This window comes from Papaver somniferum, chromosome 4, assembly GCF_003573695.1.
Source record: "Papaver somniferum cultivar HN1 chromosome 4, ASM357369v1, whole genome shotgun sequence".
NCBI lineage: Eukaryota > Viridiplantae > Streptophyta > Magnoliopsida > Ranunculales > Papaveraceae > Papaver > Papaver somniferum.
In genome coordinates, this window is record NC_039361.1 from 140660515 (window position 1) to 140667729 (window position 7215).

Sequence of the window (7215 nt, forward strand, 5' to 3'; positions counted from 1 at the left end):
GGCAGTAAGTTCACACTGGCTCCTAAGTCAAGTAAAGCTTTTTCTACCCGGAAGTTACCTATTGTGCAAGCAATGGTAGGAGAACCTGGGTCTTTGTACTTTGGAGTTGTGGTGTTCTGAATGATTGAACTTACGTGACTAGCTAAAAAGGCTTTCTTATGGACGCTAAGTTTTCGCTTTCGCGTACACATATCCTTAAGGAACTTGGCATAAGCAGGAATTTCCTAATTGCATCTAATAAGGGAAGGTTTATGGTAACTTGCTTAAAAACCTCCACTATGTCATTAAAGTTCGATTCCTTCTTTGTTGGTACTAATAGCTGAGGAAATGGGGCTCTAGGCCTAAAATCAGACCTTTCAGGAACCGAATTCACATCATCAGAAACTTTATCAGTCTCTTCAGCTACTGGTCCTGAGAGGTGAGATCCTGAGGGGTGAACTACAGTATGTTCACTATCGGGCATGGTTACCTTATTGTCTACAACTCTACCACTTCTAAGGGTTCTAAACATTCAATTGATTCGATGGTTTTGCACCTAATTCATGAACTCCTCTAGGGTTGGGTTGTGTTTGACTAGGAAACTTACCTTTTTCTCTCAAAGAATCACTTATCAGACCAACCTGGGTTTTTAACTCGGAAATAGCCTGACTATTTTCTTGTCCTATCCTGTTACTAGCTTGTAGAATCTGTTCTACGGATAACTGGAATTTTGCAGTTTGCTGAGTTAACAAGGCGAGAGATTCCTCTAAACTTTGGATTTTCTTATCTGACTGATTCTGAAACTGAGCTAGTCCTGAAGAATTCTTAGTATAGCCAAAACCTGGGGGAGCATTAGAATTACTAAACTGACCTTGACTTTGGCCCTTAGACCACGAAAGGTTCGAATGGTTTCTCCAACCAGGATTATAGGTTTCTGAATATGTGTCAATCTTTTGACGGTTATCAAATCTAGTGTTATTATAAAGAGCATTGGCCTGCTCTTCAATATTCTGGCCTTCCCAAAAAGGCTCCACTCTACCACTAGTCTGGCCCACTTCTAAGGCTTCTAACCTTTTTGCTATAGCAGCAATTTTGGCATCTGATTCATAGCCTCCTTCTACCCTAATAACGTTTCCTCTACTTAAAAGAATTGTTTTCTGGGGTGCCCTACTATTTTTCCATTGCTGGGTTTTTTCGGCGATTTCATTAAAAAATTCCATCGCCGCATCAACAGTTTGGTTTTCAAATCCACCAGTGCATAGAGACTCAACCATGGTCGTTGTGGAATAATCTAAACCCTCATAAAGGATCTGAACTAGCCTAACCTTTTCTAAAACATGATGAGGACACTGGGATAATAAATCATTGAACCTTTCCAAATACCTATATAAATATTCTCCATCTTGTTGTGAAAATGTGCATATTTGCGTCTTAATAGACGATGTTTTGTGCCTAGGGAAAAACTTATTGAAAAAGGCAGATGTAAGTTGTTCATATGTCTCAATTGACTCGGAGTCCAAACTATACAGCCACGACTTGGCCTTATCTTTCAGGGAAAATGGGAATAACCTAAGTTTCAAAGCATCATCATCTAAGCCTCTAATTCTTAGAGTACTACAAATTTCCTCAAAATCCCTAACATGGTAATAAGGGTTTTCATTTTCTTTCCCTAAAAAGATTGGGAGCATTTGTAAGGTCCCAGGTTTCAGTTTATAGGGTGCCTCCGTTTCAGCTAACTTAATACACGAAGGACGGGTAGTCCTAGTTGGATTCAACAAAGCTTTCAAAGTTGCCATTTCTGGCGCTATCGGAGCAACATGGATTCTCTCCTCATTCAAAGAACGTTCAAAAACAGACTCTTCAAAAGCTGGACTTTCTAGATTAAGGTAATCGAGACGCTTCGAACTACTATGTTTCTCTTTAACAAATCTACCTAGTGCGTCTCTTTTACGTTCAGGCATACAATAGAATTTTCTAAATTGCAAGGGTAAGCAAACACAGATCAAGGCCAACTCAACCAAATCTAGCAAACAAAAAGCATGATGGCTCCACTTAGATTGTTTCTAGACCAGCTTCTAATCCTTTGAACGAGAATTTGTTACAATTTAAGCAAACCCCTCTGGAATCAATCCGAGTTAACGTAAGTTGAATAGAGGCGAGGGAAGCTCGGTGGACCTTTGATACCCAAGGCCTCACCGGTATTACAAGGCGGCGCATCACGCATTCAACTTACGGAAACCGTCAAGAACTTCGAAGTATGCTTAAAAGAGTAACCAATATTTTTCGAATGACTTTCCTGTTAAGCTCGTTACCCTATCGGTCTCGTTCTAGTCATAATTTTAGACTTAGGTTCGCGTAGGTTACGTGTTCCTAAAGCGGGTAAGAAGAGAACGGTGATGAAATTCGAACCCTTATCTTTTATGTCCAGGCCTTGCCCTTTACTAAAAAAATAAATGTTCGTATTCAGTCCTCAAAATATATGCATACGAAGGAGTCCAGTAACTCGCTGACAGGGGATTCGCGAGTGTTTAGAATCTTACCTCCCGTTCCAGACGGGGGATGAATCGGTTGTAGTCGACTCGGGCCACTGACTCCGATGTCTAGTGTACGAACCCAAGGTGCAGAGACAATATCGTAATTGTCCTCCTTCTCTACAAACAGTTTATATTTAAAGTACCCTTCCGGGGGAGTGGTTGCATAATACACTCTGATTGATATCAATTTTTGTATATAGATTATTTTTATTTTTTGTATACAATTTAGTTTTATTTTTCTTTTAGATTTCTTTTAGTTCTTTTTACACAGTCTGTTTGAATATTTTCCAGGTACCTTAGTCTAAAGTGCTACAGGCGAAAAGATACACTCGCAAAGCTTTTTTAAGAGCCACTTGGAAGATCCACTAGAGGTTTGCTTAGCTCATTTTGGGTATGATTTTTATGATGATAGTGTTATTTGTGAAGTCAATGCCTTATTAGACTCCACACTGCTGCTAGATACTAATAAATGGAAGCCCAAACTAGAACCTCTAGTTTTGCCCGAGCTTCGACTAGTTCCATCAGTCGAGAAAGCTCCGAATTTGACCCTTAAGGTATCAAGTTATGATTGTTTTCATCTTTGTGATATTAATAATGAAACTGTTGTGGATGAGAATGGGTCTATTAGTCATGATATTATTTCTTCATTGAGCCCTTGTTCCGCGGATGAATTTGAGAAAATATCTGTTCGTGTGTCTCATTTTGTTGAATTTGAACCAATATCCGTGGAAGTTATTTCCGCTGATTTAGAGCCTGATTTAGGGCACCCACCTCACCAAGAAGCTATTGAACAATTTATATCTCATTGTGTGAATGATTTACATATCCCGACAATGCATGGCTTGATTACTAAAGATTATTTTATAAGGGGAATGGGTTCACATATATTTTTGGATGAATATAGTGTTTGCAGGTGCATATTTTCAGCCGACCGGACTAATTGGGTTGATCCCCAACTTTTCAGACTCTATATATATGAGTGGCAGTTTACTTTGGGGTACCAACCTCAATTTTTTTTTTTTTAGAGAACGTGGTATTGGCAAGAGGGAAACAAATAACATTCGCTTCATGGGAGTCAACCAATCAGATTTGTTCCCTTCACTCTATCTTTTATTTTTATTTGTGTAGTTTTTACATATCGTATTTTAGAATTCCCACCTTAATTTCTACGTTGGATGACTCAATTACATTGAGGACAATGTAATGTTTAAGCGTGGGGGAGTGGCGTCTTCTTTAGGAATTCTGATTTAAAAAAAATGTTATGACCAGCTGTGTAGCGGGTCTAAAAAAAATAGAAAAAAAAAATGACCAGCTGTGTAGCGGGTCTTATGTATGGTTTTTGTCATGACCAGCTGTGTAGCGGGTCTTTTGTATGGTATTTTCTATGACCAGCTGTGTAGCGGGTTTTGGTATGGCATTTAAATTTTCATTTTATGACCAGCTGTGTAGCGGGTCTAACTGTCTCTTATGATATGACAAGCTGTGTAGCAGGTCAATTCTCTGTTTTTCTCGAGGACTAGTAAAATATAAATGTGGGGGTGTTGATAAGCACGTGGACGTTATATTTTATACCCATATTTATATTAGTTAGGACTCGATATTTTGGCTAATAATATTATTTTAGTGCTTTTGTAGAAAGTACGAACAATTTCAATCATCCAAAAAAATAAATGGCGAAATGTAAAGTTTAATTAGCTTTTGCGACAAAAGTAATCGGAAATGGCTGGACTCGTATCTCTATATATCAGCACTACTCAGGTTATTCATTATACCAAATGGAGATACTAGGAGTTGTGGGCTGTCAGGTTACCCATTTAATCTAGTCGCACCAAAACCATTTTTACTGGCAGAAAATAGAACGAAGGCATGTCTTTGAGTCTTTCTCTGCCAAGCACGTGAGCAGCACAAGGGGTTAAAAGGAGTGGGACGTGTCCATTGTACCCACCACAACTCAGTTTCTTACACAGCAGAATCAAGTTTCCTTCGAAGCAGCTGCTTTCCACAATTCTTTAGTTTTCTGTCATTTTCCAGACGAAGAATAAAGAGATGCAGATGGTGAAGTAATTTGATGGATTGACGTTAACATAGGTCTCATCTTCTCCACTCCATACACAGCATCACCAGCAACATAGTACTTGAGGGTGCCGTGTATTCAAGGTCTCGAGTGTTGAAACGGCGGAACTGAAATTCAGGGAGAATGGAATGAAGTTAGCCTGAAGCTACAAATTGGTGTACATGTTTGAAGGGGCAATAATCTGTTAAGGGTTTGAGCTCGAACTGGTGGTCGAATTCAGGGGTTTGGCAACATCAGCGAATGGAGTTTGGGTTCTCAATTGTGCTTTCGAATTCAAGATGGACTTAAGATGCTGGAAGTGATTTCGGAGTTGGTTTTGCACGGGGTTTGTGGCCGGCAGGAAGACAAAGGAAGCTGGGAATGTGGATAGATTAGTCGCCCTGCGACGGACAGAAAACTGCCCTGGAAGCGTCTGTAAAATTGCCTGAAAGAAGATGAAATAGTGTTGGTCGTGGTGACTGGATGCGTTTCACAGTTGCGAAGAAATATGGCTCAATGTGTGTGAACGGCATTGGAGGAGAAGTTGTGTATTATCTGTGCAAGGAGAAGATGAATGGGTTTCGTATTTTCAAAGGCTTCTACAACAGCAACACATCGATGGAGTGTGTAGGGTTCTCAGATTTGAATGGACTGAAATTGGGATGCAATGGAGATGGTCGAAGCAGTTGAATAGACTGGCAGTTCTACAGAAGAATTAAGTGGTTGCAGTTCTCAAAATGGTGGTCGTCTCTACGCCGGCTACAACAACAATGGGTCACGAAGAAAACAGGGAATGCAAGAGATTGGTTTGTTTTTGATGATGAGATCGACGGTGGGAGCTGTTCTTCAGTAGTAGGAGCGAAGCTTGATCCAAAACAAGTTAGAATTGGCTGAGTCGAGTTGGTGTTGTTCTATGGCTGGTGTTGTTCTATGGCTGAAATATAAATGAACATCGGGTAAGCATTGGCAGGCAGTGGTCGACTATGAAGGCAGACCATGAAGTTATGCTTAGACGGACAGAGATAGAAAAGTGTGATGCTGTATCCGGTGATTGGTCGACTCTCGGACCTATAAACTGGTGATGTGGCTAGGAATATAAATGGAAAGTGGTATAGTGGCCGGACGTTGGTTTAGGTGGTTTGAAGTTGTAAGGAGATGATTAATGGACCGGGCCTTAGCAATTTGGCTAGGTCAATTTCTCCAACAGCACCTATATAAAGAGAAGTAGAGAACAAAACTGAGAAAAGGGGGATCGGCCAGAGAGCCGTTCACAGAGAAGAAGCGACAAGGGTTTGGTGTATTTTGAATTTTCTTTTCTCATGATTTGTTAAATTGTTTGTTAGGGTTTAGATTGAAACCAATTTATTTGTATAAACTCTACGATGATATTTCTAATAATGATTCATTGATTAGTGATTTCTCTTCATATAGCTTGGTGTTTAATCGATTATGTGATTTTCTTGATTACTTATGCTTTTCAATTGATATAGCGTGCTTGGTTAAATTCTCTGACGCAATATGCTTTAGGATTTATATGTAATACTTTAAAATCACTACCCATGAAGCGAAGGAAATTACAGCGGAGAAACCATATTTTAGAATTTAAACATATTATCTTCCGAGACATGAGATTGATTTCGAAATTTGTCTTGATTAATAAATAGAAATTAGTAGAGTCTTATATGATTGAATTGGTGGAAATCGAAAAATCCTAGCAACCGTAGTAACCCATTCTCATTTGTTTATCGTTAGAATTATTATTATTTCATTTTGTTTCTGAAAATTAAAACATTATCTCTCTGATTATTGAGTTTTGGTATTAGTTAGTAGAAGTATTTTCACACTCCTCGTGGGAACGACCTGTACTTGCCATTGTTCTACTAGTTAGACACTGTGGTAAAAGTGGTTCGATTCTCAGACTTGTGAAGGATATTAATTAGACTTCAATTCTAATATTAAAATAGAAAACTCACTAAAAATTATAGCAAACTCAATCAAAGATGATATCAATACTAAAAGTAACACTGAGGCTAAGATTCCACTATTTTCCAAGTTCAAAGTGATTAAACCAATACTTATATTTATGCAATTTTCTTGTTTAATTTGATTCTAAAATATTGCAACAAGTAGATTTTCAAAAGTAAAAATTGTAAATACCAAGTATGAAGCATCAAAAGTCTTAAAACTAAGCATACTCCATCAAAATAGATCACAATCACTCAAATAAAAATCATATTCAATAATAGTTCAAGACAAATAATCATATAATTATTGCAAATAAAAAGATAAAATAGAATATACCACTTTTTGTTGGAAAAATAGCTTCCTCTATCGCCTCAGCAATGGGGTTTAGCTCCTCATATTAATCATGATCTCAAAATATGTGTTTGTTGCTCAAAAGATGATTAAAAGAGTGAAAAGTAATAACACAGACTGTTTGCAACAGTGTATTGGTGTTGCAAAACAGCTGTTACAATGGAACTGTTACAAAAAAACTGTTGCTTTGTCGCTGATTTTAAGACCCTAGAATATGACTTCCCTGCACAGCTTAATGTTCTTCAGCTGTTAAACAACGACATTGTTCTGCGACTGTTTCCTGTGTGTCAATGTTCTTCCCGTTCTTCTTCTTCAGCAGCAGCAGCAGCAACA

General features: G+C 38.4%; 1 pseudogene; it reads left to right on the forward strand.

Annotated features, from left to right (window-relative positions):
• Positions 1-1311: 1311 nt before the first annotated feature.
• LOC113276797 lies at positions 1312-1411 on the forward strand (annotated as a pseudogene).
• The last annotated feature ends 5804 nt before the right edge of the window (positions 1412-7215 follow it).